This window comes from Ovis canadensis, chromosome 17 (assembly GCF_042477335.2).
Source record: "Ovis canadensis isolate MfBH-ARS-UI-01 breed Bighorn chromosome 17, ARS-UI_OviCan_v2, whole genome shotgun sequence".
Classification (NCBI taxonomy): domain Eukaryota; kingdom Metazoa; phylum Chordata; class Mammalia; order Artiodactyla; family Bovidae; genus Ovis; species Ovis canadensis.
Window position 1 is genome coordinate 66,904,204 of NC_091261.1, and position 14,973 is coordinate 66,919,176.

Genomic DNA, 14,973 nt, shown 5'->3' on the forward strand with positions numbered 1-14,973 from the left:
AGCCATGTGCCAAGGGGCTCTTTATAGCATAATCACTCTCTCTGATGAAGGCCAGTGGTGACAGGCCTTTTAATGAAGGGTAACAGTATTTTGCATTTAAATATACTCTGCCACTGACTCATTACTGCAGTAGCCACCATAAAGACAAGTAAATCAAAGGGGAGGAAGAGTTTATCAGGCTTAGGGAGAAACCAGGCTAAGATGTAAACCACCTAGGACCCTCATGATCGCTGTAGCCAATGCAGGTAGCTCCTGAGCCCTCTTTGGTGAAGAACAAGACTGCATGGAACATTTCCATCATCACAAAAAGTTCTACTGGACAGTCCTAAAATGAAATGGGGCTGGAGGACAGTTACTTTCCCAAAGGAAAATCAAGATGCTGGGACTTGAAGAAGGGTGCATGGATATTGAAGAAGCAAAGCAGAAGCCCACTGAGAGTCATTCTTAATTTAAAAGTTGCAGACTTCTGAAAGTAAAAAGAGCTATGACCTTCTCCCCAGGGGAGCATAAAACTGCAAACAATTCCACAAACACAGATTTTTGCTTAGCATTTCAGAGGGGTCATAGGCTCTCACAGGTTCCCTGAAGCCAAACAACGAGCAGTGACCCCAGTTCAGAATGACTGGTGTTCAGGGAATTTTAGCAAGACAGTAAGGGCTGGAGGGAATAACTTTTAAAGGCTTTACTGCCTGAGCGTTGTCTCCAGAGCTTCCTTTATTCTCCACCTCAGTGCCCTTAGTCTGGGAAAAAGAAGAATTTGTCTCTACTCCTAATTATTGGGTAAGGCACAAACGATGCAAATATTATGCTAAATGAGGTCCCTTAAAATAGCAGAGAGCAAACCAGCACTGAAGATGCCTTGTCATTTGCAATTTGCAAATGGGTTTGATGCCTTTCTTCATCCTCTCCCCACTTCCCACCTCTGTAGTTGATGTTACTCTGAATTCCTGAAGGAGTCACCTTCCCCCTAGAAAGGTGTCCCTTGAGGGGAGGAGGGGAGGAAAATGGGGGGATGGAAATGTGGCTTGATTGCCTACATCTGATTAGTAATTACATGCCAAGAGTCACTCTAGAGAGGAAACACTGTCACCCTCTGATGAGGAAAAGGTTTTGAGATGCAGATCTCCCAGATGGAGAGTGGAAGAGGAAGCTGATGAGAAGGGGAGGGAGGTGGTAATAGATATGCAATTGAGGGGTAGAGGCTAGCTGGACTAGGGGGGAGGCAGGCAGGTTATTCCCTCCTTTGTCAGCATTTGCACTCCACCATTCATCAGCATGTGTGACCTTGAGCTATGGCGGCTTAAACTGTGTGCCTCAGTTTTCTTATCTGTAAAATGGGGATAAAGCTGGTACCTGCTTCTTAGAGCTGTTGTGAATATTGAATAAAATCTTATTACAGCCCAGGCATCCACACACACTCCAGTTCAGCCTCCAACTGACAAGACATCACGCTTGGGATTCTGCGAGACATCAGGAAGGCCACCCTGGTCTCTGCCAACATAGACGCACATCCTTTAAAAATGAGAGTCTATAACCAGCTTCCAACTACTTGTGTCACCAGAAAGGAATGCTGGCTTGGGCAATCCTAGACAAAAACAACCAAAAATGGCATATTTGGTTTTAGCTATTTTCGTGAACTTCCTTACCATAGGTGATGAATGAGAAAGGGATTCAGCTCACCAAGCATTCTCAGTTGTTCTGAACACAGGCAAGACTCTGGAAGGAAGGACTCTCTTTAAGTACCTCTCCCAAAGGGGCATGGATGGCACAATACCTAATGAATGTTCCTCCCCATTCCTCAAAAATTGGAACATGTGACTAAGCTGTCAAATTGCTGAGTGACCATGGACAACTGGCTTAACCTCTCTGGTCCTCAGTTTCTTCATAAGTAAAATGGAAATAATAAAACCAGGTTTCTACACTGTTTGTTCTTCCCTCTGCATTTCCTTTTTTTTTTTTTTCTCTAAATGACTTAGGTGAAAGTCCCTCTCCTCTGCCTTTATAAACAGTACATCCACCTCCTCCCAGAGCACACAGGCCCCATCGCATCACCTGAGATCTGCTTGGCTTCACCACACCATTTTCTGCTCCAAAAAGAAAGTGGTCCATTTTGGTAGTGTGTGTACAGTAGACAAGTGCAGTGATTAGACTGCAGTTTTGCTCATTTGTACTGGTGACAACCATGACCCTTCCCACTGAGGGAAGACAAGAGCTAGAGAAGTGGTCCTTAGCTGTGGTCGCCCACTGAACTCATCAAAGGAGATTTTAAAATATTGATGACCAAGTTCAACCCCATCTCCTTACCCTTTCACTATTATCCTCCACTGAGATTCTGATTTAATTCATTTTGGGTGTGGCCTAGGCATTGGGAATTTTTTTAACCCAGGCTCGAGTTGGACATGACTTTGCAACTCAATCGCCACCATCACCATATTAATTTGCAGTTATACTTGAGGACCACAAAGCTAGAAAAACTAGGGCTAGCGAATAATATACAGAGACAGGGTAAAGTCTTAAATTCATATTTTTAAACTCCACCATAAGGAAAATAATGATATATTTGACCACAGTGTTTTGGGCAGGGGGGCACACCACACGGGTTATGAGATCTTAGTTCCCTGACCAGAGATCAGCCTGGAAATGTGGAGTCTTAACCACTAAACTGCTAGGGAAGTTCTTGACCACAATTTTTAAAAAATCTTTTTTGCTCTTCCCAAAACTATTGAACAAATTAGTATGCCAAACAGATAACTTCTTAAAAAGAAACTGAAATAGATATGGAAGACCAATGGGAAAGTATACATCCCTTGAGTCACCCCTAGACCCATTTTAAAGTTCTGTCATATATAAAGAGCCCCTGAAAATCAATAAGAAATATATAAAAAACATAAAACTCTAACAAAAGAAAATGAACAAAAGACATGAAAAATATTCTCAGTAGAATAAATACACATGTCTAATAAGCTTATGATTTTTTTTAACTCAGCCATTTCAATAATCAAAGAAATGCAAATAGAAACAAGCCACTGGCTTTAAATCTATTAAATTAGCAAAGACAAAAAGAAAACCTCTATGCTGGCCTGGGTAAAGGAAGCACTCTCAAACTCTGCTAGTGGAATTGTAAATTAGTTCAACCTTTCTAGAAAGCAATTTGGCAGGACGATCCCAATTAAGTTAAAAAAATATATATGTACATTTAGGCATATGAAAAATGCTGGGAGGATATAAAACAAATGTTAACAGCAATTTTCCTTCTATAATAAGATTAGGGTGATTTTTATTTTCTTTTTTATACTTTGCTATATTTTCCAAATTTCCACAGTGAACATGAATTGCTTTCATAATGAGGAAAAAAGAAAAACAATGAAAGGAGACACATTTTTTACAAACCTTGTTATGTTCTTTTGAAATGTGTTTTTCACCGTTTCATTCCAGGATGCTTGGTTTTGCAATGCTAAGCTCTTTCTGAAGAGTTTTGTGCTTCATCCTGAGAATAGCCCAATAAAAGGAATTGGTTATTTTAGTACATCTAGTAAAATAGAAAGCACACCTGCTCTGTACTCGGCAGACCTGTGTAGGTATTTTCACTTTGCCCCTTCTTGGCTGTGTGACCTTGGGTGAGTCGCTCAAACTCTGTGAGGTTTGGATTCCATATCTTTAAAGGAAGCCATTTAAGCATTCCTACCTCATGGGACTGAATGAGATAGATTATGTAAAGTGTCTTGGACCATGCCTGGAGCATAGGAGGGGATCAATAAATGGAAACCTATACAAACTATATGATGGGGTAAGTCATGAAATTCTTACAAATGGCAAGCAGTCATCCAGAGGAGAAAACTGGAGAAAATCCCTCTTGGAGATAAGAATACCTCATATCACCATTTCCATTTTACAGAGGGAGTTCTATCAGAAAGGCACTGCATAACACTTGGCCCAAGACCCTCCCAGGACTTCAGGGTTAAGAGCCGAATAAGCAGCAGAGCCCAGCTTCCTTTACTCTTGGAATATACGCTGCTGTTCCCTGAGCCCAGAATGACCTGCCGTCCATCTTCCCAGGTCTCCCCAAACCAACGGCAGCATCTCTTCCCACAGTCCACCAATGTGATCCTCTTGTGTTCACTGTAGCACATTTGCAACAGGAAAAGTTTCAAGCCATCCAGATGTCTGTGAGCTCCCCCAGGACAAGAACCATGTCCAATTTGGCAATCCCTGTGTTGTATCCCTAGTTTCGAGTCAGATGTGAGCTAGAGTAGAAAGGAAATGAAGAGCCAACACATTGGAAAAGACCCTGATGCTGGGAAAGATTGAGGGCAGAAGAAGAAGGTGGCAGGGGATGAGATGGTTGGATGGTATCATTGACTCAATGGACAGGAGTTTGAGCAAACTCTGGGAGAGAGCGAAGGACAGGGAAGCCTAGCATGCTGCAGTCCATTGGGTTGAAAAGAGACAGACATAACTGAGCAACTGAACAACAAAAAAAAGGAAACAGGAAGATTCAAAGGGCCCTGACCCCTGGCTTCCTGGCCATTCCAAACAGGTAATCTCATTCTTCCGCTAGCTGCTGTCAGGCAGAGTCAAGAAAGTCAGCTACTGGCTGAACACAACGGGCAGGCTGTGTGAGATCTTGTAGGTCATGGTGAGCAGTGTGGCTTTTAATGGAAAGGCAGAGATTTTTGCCTATTTGTTCACTGAAGTAGCCTCAAGAGCACTGCCTGGCACAGGTGCTGTGCTGTGCTTAGTTGTTCAGTCGTGTCCGACTCTTTGCGACCCCATGGACTGCAGTGTACCAGTCTCCTATGTCCATGGGGATTCTCCAGGCAGAATACTGGAGTGGGTTGCCATGCCCTCCTCCAGGGGATCTTCCCAATGCAGGAATCAAACCCATGTCTCCTGCATTGCAGGCAGATTCTTCACCATCTGAGCCACCAGGGTGGGAAGCCTGCCTGGCACATAGTAGACACTCAATAAACAGTTGCAAAAATAAATGCTATGCAGCCAACAAAAATTCCTACAACAGGAAGATATTTAAAATATATGGTTTCAGTGCTTTTGTGTGTTCAGTGTTTTTAAAAGTTGATTATAGGAGGACTTCCCTGGTGGTCCAGTGGTTAAGATTCCACCTAGTAATGCAGGCGGAGAAGGCAATGGCACCCCACTCCAGTACTCTTGCCTGGAAAATCCCATGGATGGAAGAGCCTGGTAGGCTGCAGTCCATGGGGTCGTGAAGAGTCGGACACGAGCAACTTCCCTTTCACTTTTCACTTTCATGCATTGGAGAAGGAAATGGCAACCCACTCCAGTGTTCTTGCCTGGAGAATCCCAAGGACGGGGGAGCATGGTGGGCTGCCGTCTATGGGGTCACACAGAGTCGAACACGACTGAAGTGACTTAGCAGCAGCAGCAGCAGTAATGCAGGGGAAGTGAGTTCGATCCCTGGTCTGGCAACTAAGATCCCATGTGCCATGGGCCAACTAAGCCTGAACACTGTACCACTGAGTCCACGAAATCCAGAGCCTGCATGACACAACTTAGAGAGCTCTTGTGCCATTATGAAAAATCCCCACAAACATAATGAAGATTCTGCAAGAAGCAACCAAGACCCGATGCAGTCAAATAAATAAAAAATAAATAAAACTAAATTTAATTTAAAAATGAAACTTTAAAAAGGGCTGATTACAAAAGAGTATAAAACCGGGCGATCGCAAATTGTTAACAGTGGTCGGCTATGAATTTGACAGGGTAGTGAATTTGCTCCCCTCCTTATTTTCTGTTCTTCTAACTGAATATGTCCTAAAGCACTTACAACTTCTGTGTAAGAAAGGAGAGAAAGAAATGAATAAATTGGATGAAGGAGTGGGACAGAAGAAACGAAAGAGCTAGGGAGAAGACAGGTTAATTCAGGCTGTGAAATCTAGTTCATGCCCTCACCTCCAGCCTCCATCTCTTTCTCACACACACACACACACACACACACACACACACACACACACACTAACATTGGGAAGCCCTCCTTCCCCTTCTTGGCAGCATTTCAGACTCTCTCTGCTTTTTCCAGCCCCCTCATCTCTTCCCTGAGGCCAGTGCCGGCAGCCCGCTGCTGCCCAGGCCACAGCAGAGGCTGCCTTCAGATCTTCGCACAAAGGCAATTAGCAAGGGCCTGCCACCTGGCTCTTCTAATTGCCCACACTCCTGAAAAGAAAGGAATGGCAGCTTTTTCTGAGGAAAGTAAAAACAACTCAACCATTAGGCCCACAAGTGTGCAGAGCAGGACTCCCCAAAGAATATCCAGGAGTTGCCAGGGATGGGAATCACATGACAAGATGGCAACACTGCCCCAGGAGAGACGAGGTCGGCTAACCAGGATGGCCCCTTGCCTGGCTCTCTGAGGACTGACCATTAATCTCCTAACATGAAATCGGATCTCTAGAAAAAACTGGGTTCAAATCCCATCTCCATCATTCACTAGCTGGGTAGCCTGGACCAAATCACACAACCCCGCTGGGCCTTGACTATGAATGGGAACAGTGACGGCACCAGCCTCACGGGGTTACTGTGGAGCCGAGAGAGAAAGCACCCAATTAGAGCTACTGACTGCTGTCCTTTATGAGCATACCATTGCCTTTGCCTATGCACCCTTCCCCCATTGCTTTCCCAATCTCACTAATTCTTATTTGTCCTCCAAGTTCAGGTGTTCAGGTGTCATCTCTTCCAAAAAGCCTCCCTGACCCCTTCAGGCTGAGTTGGGTGCCCTTGCCCTGTGCTCCTGGTTTGCACACACTTATCTGTGCAGGTCACGGTGCCTTGGTTGTGAGTGACAGAGACAGCCTCTGGCAAACTTAAGTAGCATGGGAGTTTATTGGAAGGATGTCAGAGCTCAAGAAATCAATGTGAGGTTGGAGAATGGGCCTTAAGAATGAACTAAGGATGCTCCAGGGAGCCAGAAAGTAGATTCTGGGCATGAGGTCACTGCTGGGCTGGAAATAGAACCTTGATCCTTTCAAGTGCCTTGTCCCTCTGCTCAGAATTAAATTCCATAGAGAAGGGTAGATAAGCCTTGCTAAGGGCACAGGCCAGGGTAGAGCAGAGCCTCCAATTACAGCCCATCTCTGGGGAGAGATTAGCCCATCTCTGGGGAGAGGTTACCCCACAAAAGCATTGATCTGTGAAATATGACTGGGTGCAGGTTAGTGAGTGAACAACTGAAATCTGTCTCAAATGCAAGCAGGAATTTCATCTTATTTACCCCTCTCCGAGTCTCTAGCACTTTACTCGGTATCTCCACTAGTTTGAATGAATGTATGATGGGGAAACCACAGCCTTCGAGGCAAGCGGAGCCAAGGGTCCCCTTTGGGGACCAAGGGGGTTAATGGTTAGAAACCCGGACTTGGGAGTCAGACAGAGCTGAGTTCAAGTTCTAGCTCTGCCTCCTTTTTCACTTTGCTTTCTCTAACTGAGCAAATTGCTTTCTAGGCTTCAGTTTCCTTATCTGTAAAGGTATCTTTGTAAGTCTGTTGTAAAGATCCAAGAAGGTTCATGTAAAGAACTGATACAATGCCTGGGACATAATGAGGTCCCTAGGTAGCACTCGTAGTGAAGAACTCACCTGCCAATGCAGGAGACATAGGAGACGCGGGTTCAATCCCTGGGTTGGGAAGATCCCCTGGAGAAGGGCATGGCAACCCACTCCAGTATTCTTGCCTGGAGAATCTCATGGACAGGGGAGCCTGGAGGGCTACAGTCCATTGGGTCACAGAGTCAGACACAACTGAAGTGACTTAGCACACATGCACGCTGGGACATAATAAGTGCTCAATAAACCACACTCCTAATACTCTCTTGTTTTTATCACTGTTGTGATTACAGCAGGAGATGAGGGGGAGGGGAGAGATCTGCTAACAGAAATGTAGAGCCTTATGGAGAAGAAATCACTGTGATATGTGTGGGCCCTGTGGGAGGCCCCGAGATGACCCTGCCCCAAGGAAGCTCAGAGCAGAGTGAGGGAAACAGATGAATTCTCACCTGAGACAGAATGTAAAAGTCATAGTTTTAAAAAGTGGACAAACAGGAAACTAACATATGATGAAAAACATATGCAGCCAGTAGCAGCAGATGCAGGAAGAAGCAGAATTGAAAGTAGTCAAGGACTGATCTACTCAGCTCACTAAATTCTGGGGGTAATGATGAACACCCAAGTCCTGGGGAAGGGAGGAGACTGCTCCAGAAGCCACCTGAGGCTGGAACTTGAGTTGAGGTTTGAGTTAAGAGGCAAGAAGGAGGGCACTCCAGGCAAGGGGCATGGAAGGAACTCGAGTGTCAGGCCTTAGGAGGCTGTCTTAGCTCAGGCTGCTCTAACAAATGCCATAGGCTGATGGCTCCAATGATAGATACTCACTACTTACAGTTCTGAAAGCAGTTAAGTCTAAGATCAAGCTATCAGCAGATTCAGTTCCGGGTGAGGACTCTCTTCCTGACTTACAGACACCGTCTTCTCGCTGTGTCCTCGTATGGTGGAGAGAGAATGAACTCCTGCCTCTTGCTCTTATAAAGGTACAGATCACACTATGGGGGCCCCACCCTCATCACCTCATCAAAACCTGCTTCCAAGTACCATCACATTGGGAACTACAGATTCAACATATGAATTTGGATGGCAAAGGGACACAAATATTCAGTCCATAACAGAGACCTAGGTTGTGGGCAGGGGGAGCTAAAAGGGAGATGGTGATTCTGCAGCTGGCTCACATTTTTGGCAAATCCTGTCTCCTCTCTATATCTTTATTCCAGTTCAGATAGGGGCACCCAAACCTGGTCTTACAGCCAAAGCAGTTGCTGAGTGCAGGAATAGAATAGAGAACAGACTTGTAGGCTCAACGGGGGTGGGCGAGGGTGGAACGAACTGAGGGGGGAGCATTGGAGCACATACATTATCTGACGTGAAATAGACAGCTAGTGAAATTGCTGGATCACACAGGGGGCTCCACTCAGTGCTCTGTGACAACTAGAGGGGTCGGAGTGGGTGGGTGGGACAGAGACTTGAAGGGAGGGCTGCTATATATGTATATCAGCCAGTATACATATGTATATAAAGGGGATATATGTATAATGGCTGGTTCACTTTGTTGTATGGCAGGAAACAACATTGTAAAGCAATTATCCTCCAATTAAAAATTAAAACAGACCTTGTTCAAAGCCAAGGTCTAAAAATAGTAGTGAAAAAAAAAAAAGTAGCTGCTGAGGTTTCCTTCTATAATTCAGAACCCTGGCTCTGCCCATGATATACTAAAGCAGAATCTCCTGGGACACGGCTAGGAAATTTGGATTTTTTTTCATTTCCTCAAGTGATTGTTCTTAATTGAGATAAAATTTATGTAATATAAAATTAACCATTTTCAAATGTATGACACGGGGGCACTTAGTACATTCACAGTGATATGCAACCACCACCTCTATCTAGTTTCAAAATGCATTCATCACCCTGAAAGGAAACTCCTCATCCATGAAAAGGAAACCCTCATATCCCACAGCCCTTTCCTCCAGCCCCCGGCAACCACTAACTGGCTTTCTGCCCGCATGAGTTTGCCTGCTCTCGTTATTTCATATAAGGGGAGTCATATAATGCGAGTCCCTTTGTCTCTTCTTTCACTGCGCATCATGTTTTCAGGGTTCATCTGTGTGTGTGTGAAAGTCCATGGAATTCTCCAGGCCAGAATACTGGAGTGGATAGCCTTTCCCTTCTCCAGGGAATCTTTCCAACCCAGGGATCGAACCCAGGTCTCCCGCATTGCAGGCAGATTCTTCACCAGCTGAGCCACCAGGGAAGCCCAGGGTTCATCTATGTTGTAGCAAATGTCACAATGAGATGAAATTCTGACAACCTTCATCTATATTGTAGCAAATGTCAGAATTTAATTTCTTTTTATGCCTGAATACTATTCCGTTGTATGGATGGATCACATTTTGTTTGTCCATTGGTCCACTGATGGACAATTCAGGCTATCATCTTTCAGTGACTGTGAACAGAGCTGTCCTCCAAGTGATTTTGAGTTCATCGACTTGAGCGTTGTCATCTGGGAACTGCACTTAAGAAAACCAAAGTTCTCAGACTCAGTGTGCCTAAGGTCAGAATCACCCACAGTGCTCCCTGAAAACACACATGCCAGCACCCTACTTCCAGATACTTTGACCCGGTAGATTTGGGTGGGCCTGGAAACCTTCATTTTCAATGAGGTCCCACCCTTCACTCTCCCAGCTTTTCATACAAATGACCAAACTACTGTTCTGTAAGAAACTTAAAAGAAGGAAGGCATCCGTGTTTGAATTGTGGGTACATTTTTTTTCTTTTTTTTTAAACACTTGCCAATGTCAAATATTCAATAGTGAGCATGTTTTATATTCAAAGTTATTTTAAGTATTAATGAATTTTTTCAAAAAGGAAAAGGATCTAATGGCCTGCCTGATTCCTAGCCCCTGCCTCTCTCCAGTCCCCTCCCTGCACCAAAGAAGGCTTCCTGAGCCCCTCCAGTGCTCTCCCAAGCTCAGGCTCTTTCTAAAAGCACACACACACATTATGAAAGCCACCCTCTTATTTCTATGCATGGGACACTTTTGCCTACGGCATGTCATACAATTTGCTTACTTACTGTGTGCTTTTTGGAGCATCTAAAGAAATCAAAGCTTGGATCTCTGTTTGTTTTCTTAGAGATAATGATATTCTCCCACCACCTAAGTTAATAGATTGAGGCTTGCAGGCATTTATGAGTGGTGTTTTTAATATGGTGCTGGAATATTTGCCCTATAAATTCTTAAGAACAGACTTATAGATTGCCTATTACCAGCATTATGGACTATTAATAAATCAGTTACAGGCACGTATTTTTTTTTTTGAAATTGCATTTTCCCTTTATGTTCACATTCTAAGCACCTAAAAATCATAGAGAGACAGAACATTCATGTTGGATGAGCACTGCAATTTCCTACTGAGAGATGGCAGGGGAGCGGAGTTGACAGCTAGGTCTGCAAAGGCAAACAGTCTGGAGCAAGGAAGAAAGAGGAGCAAGAGGCGCCCAGCAGCTGGGTGTTGTTGCAGCGTTTCAGAGTCGCTATCCGTCTCCCGGTGTCCTCGGGCAGCAAGGCTCAGGCTGCCGGTGTCACTGGGGTTCTGTCACCGTAAATCCCCCCAGTAGTGCTCTAGTCAGGACTCTTTGTGTTAACCTTGCATTTAATGCTATGCTGCCTTGTGTGGACAGTCACATCAGCCTCGCTGGGACTCCAGCAATACTCAGCATGGTCACATGGGAGGATGGATCCAAGTTTCTACAGCTCCCCAGCCCCTTCTCCCGCAGGGGGAACCCTGGGCCTCCTTCAAGTCTCCTATCCCAGTCTGGAAGTTCGGTGGTCCCTGGGGCTGATGATGCATTCACATCCAGCATTTCAGGCAGCTGCTGTTTCCCCACCCTCCAGCCCTACCTGCACAGCACTGCTCCCCAGCTGTGGGACTCAGCGCTCCCTTGACTGGCATTGACCTCCCCGAAGATGAGCATCATTCACCCCTCAGCCCGCCCCACGGGAGGAACCCCCAGGACTGGTGCTGGGCCACGGTGTCATACACTTTGCATTTTACACATATGGCCCTTTGCTCTCACCAGTGCCAAGTCCGCTATGAAGAAAGTCAAAGCCTCATTTAGGTTTTTTGTTTGTTTGTTGTTTTTATCAGATCCCCTCTTTTCTTCCAACCCCCAATCTTCCTGCTGGGACCAAGTCCCTAAGCCCATGGACTGTTATTCTCATCAGCAGGTCCACTGGAACAGAGCCCTCTGTCACCTCACAGTCTAGTCTCTTCTTGCTGAGCCTCCCCTGTGGTGCGACACTCTTGTGTGTGCATGTCTGCTGTGTCCAAACACCACTCCAGAATTTTGTTCCCAATCCTTCAGTGCAACTCAGTCGATTCAAAGAGATACAGGGAAGAGCCATTTCTGGCATCACACATCCCGTCTGATATAAAAAGATGCGGCTACATGCTCTTACAAACCAGCTCCATGTCTCGATGGCCTAAAACAATTAGGGTTTATTTCCCGCTGACCTCATAGTCTGATGCAGATGGACAGGCTTTTCTGGTGGCTCTCCTCCAGGCGATGACTCAGGGATCCAGGCTCCTTTCATCAGGAGCTGCTGTGATCTTGAATATCTGACCTCCACAGTCACTGTAGAAGTGAGGGGAGAGGAACTATCAAAGAGATGCTCACATTTTAGCCAAGGGGCTAAATCACAGTCAGTGGGGGTCCAGCATAACTGCAAAGAGAGCTGGGAAATTTGATGTGTGCCTCAGAAGTGGCAATGGGATTGTTGGGGCATCTAGCCGGTCTCTGCCATCTACTCACTTTCCACTTTGGCTCAGCCAGGAATCCAGACACATGTGGATTCCCAAAGATCTTGTATATTTTTTATATTGGATTGGCCACAAAGTTCATTTTGGTTTTTCCATATGATGTAACAGGGAAACTTGAATGAACTTTTTGGCTAATCCTATCGATCTATCTGGATTCTCAGGCGGCTCCATGGTAAATAACCCACCTGCCAATGCAGGAGATAAGGGCTCAATCCCTGGATCTGGAAAATCCCCTGGAGAAGGAAATGACAGTCTTGTATTCTTGTCTGGGAAACCCTATGGACAGAGGAGCCTGGCAGGCTACAGTCCATGGGGGTCACAAAGAGTCAGACACAGCTGAATGACTAAGCATACACACATCTATCTATCTATCTATCTATCCAGAGAATGCTGACAAATATAATACAAACACCTAGGATGCATCAAGAGCTAAAAGCTGTATATTATCTCATTTAAAACCCACAAAAACCACATGAGATTATTTTTATAATTGTCCCCAGGCCATACAGTATCAACGGTATAAACTGTATCTGAGACAAGGCAAGAGATTCTAAAGCCCTTGCTGGTGACTGCTACTCGAAGGAATACACAGTAAAAGCTGTCTTCTTTGAACACCCTGCTCTACGAAATGTCCCAGATCCTCCTAACAGGACTGCTACTAGAAGGATCTGAGCCAGTTCTGGGTGGAGGGAAGGGGTAGGGGGAAGCACCCACCCTCCTGCATGCTAGCGGCAGGTCCATGTAAAGCAAGCTGCACTGCCATCCTGGGACACATGATCTTCTCAGTCCATACCTCTAGTCCTCAAGCCCCCAGTCTCCCAGCTTCTCACCCACACCATAGCCCTGGAGATTTGGGCAATATCTCTAGCCCAATCCTATCCCCAACCTCCTCCTTTTCAGGTCAGGTGCTTCTTGGGGCCAGCCCCTACACATCCTGTCCCAAGCTCCCAGCCAGAATTGGACCAAATGACAATCAACCAGGAGAGTTGAGACTCCTGAGAAGCTTCCCAAACTATCCCCCACCAGGCACCTGTTACTGAATCAGAATATTCCCCAGTGGAATCACACCTTGGATGGATAAAATGCTGTTAACAATGCTCCTTCAAGAGAAAGTCCCTCGCGTGGAGTTGCAAAGTTCGCTTATCAAATGAGCTCATTGATTCATCCAACATCATCGATGCGTACAGGAACTCAGGATTGGGGATACCTTGTGACAAGAGTGTCCCCTTAGAAAGCAGCAGGCAGAGTGCCCCAAGATAAGGACACAGGAAATGGGTGGATGGAAATAGGTAGCACCTGATCTGGTCATGAGACTCCAGAGTGAGGATGATCCAAGGCATTCAGGGAGCACCAGGGACTTCTCTGGTGGCTCAGTGGCTGAGATTTCACACTCCCAATGAAGGGGGCCCAGGTTCAATCCCTGGTTGGGGAACTAGATCCCACATGCCAAAACTAAGACCTGTGAGCAGCCACATAAATAAATATTTAAATAATTTTTTTCTTTTTTTTTAAAAGGAGGCACCAAAAAGCTCTGGGTATGAAACACAGGAAGCTAGAGAGGGGTTATTTGTCCTTTGTCCTCCAGCCTCTGTCACAGCCTCTGGCCTATTTCTTAAAGATAAGGTCTGGGGTTTAAAACCAGAGGCTTTCAATTTGCATAGATGGAAAGCCCTCATCGGCAAGGTCACTCAGCACAGTGGAAAGGCTGGACTGGAAGGCAGGAGCCTGGCTCTGGTGCTGACTGCCAGCCTAGTGATGGCAGGTCTGCAGCGCATCTCCGACATCTGCTGCATTGGCAGGCAGATTCTTTAGCACTGAGTCACCTGGGAAGCCCCTCAGATACTTGTACTTGTAGCTGTGTTCAATGCTTACTGAGCTTGAGCCAGTTCATTAATACTTTTTAAAAGTAGTATTGATTGAGCATTTACTTTGTGACAAGCATGTACCAAGCACATCACATCTATTCTCTCCAATTTCTCACAAAAACTCATTTCATAAAGGTAAATGTTCAGGCTCAGGCAGGGTAAGTAATTTGCTCAAGGTGAAACAGCATTAATCTGACCTCTAGAATCTGGGCTGTTGACCATGACCCTTGCTTCCCTTTCCCGAGCCTCAGTTTCCCTACCTGCAAAATGAGACAGCAGGAGGCCGTGTTGTAAAGGAGATAAGGCTTTGATAAAGGTAAAGAATTTGAATAATTTCGGAGAAACTCCAACTCAAATCCTGCTTTTACCATTTGGTGCTGTGTGACTTGAGGAAGTAACTAAACCTCTCTGAGCGCCAGATTCTTCTTCAAACCTGGGGACCATTAGGGAACCTGCCTCATTGGGTTGTCATAAAGATTAGAGGTCAGGTAAAGATTCCCTGGTGGCTCAAACAGTAAAGAATCCAACTGCAATGCGGGAGACCTGGGTTCAATCCCTGGGTTAGGAAGATTCTTGTGGAGAAGGGCATGGCAACCCACTCCAGTATTCTTGCCTGGAGAATCCCGTGGACAGAGGAGCCTGGTAGGCTATACAGTCCATGTGGTCGCAAAGAGTCGGACACAACTGAGTGACTCAGTACAGCACAGTGCAAAGCTGTGAACA

General features: G+C 45.5%; 1 protein-coding gene across 1 annotated transcript in view; it reads right to left on the bottom strand.

Annotated features, from left to right (window-relative positions):
• Window positions 1-1,947: 1,947 nt before the first annotated feature.
• The window catches only part of SUDS3 (SDS3 homolog, SIN3A corepressor complex component), a 332,239-nt gene continuing 319,213 nt past the window's right edge, over window positions 1,948-14,973 (bottom strand). Inside the window, exons 14-15 of the mRNA XM_069557944.1 lie at window positions 12,080-12,200; window positions 1,948-3,487 (exon numbers count right to left, since the gene is read on the bottom strand). The gene's annotated coding sequence lies outside the window, so the exon portion shown is untranslated. The remainder of the gene's footprint in view (window positions 3,488-12,079; window positions 12,201-14,973) is intronic.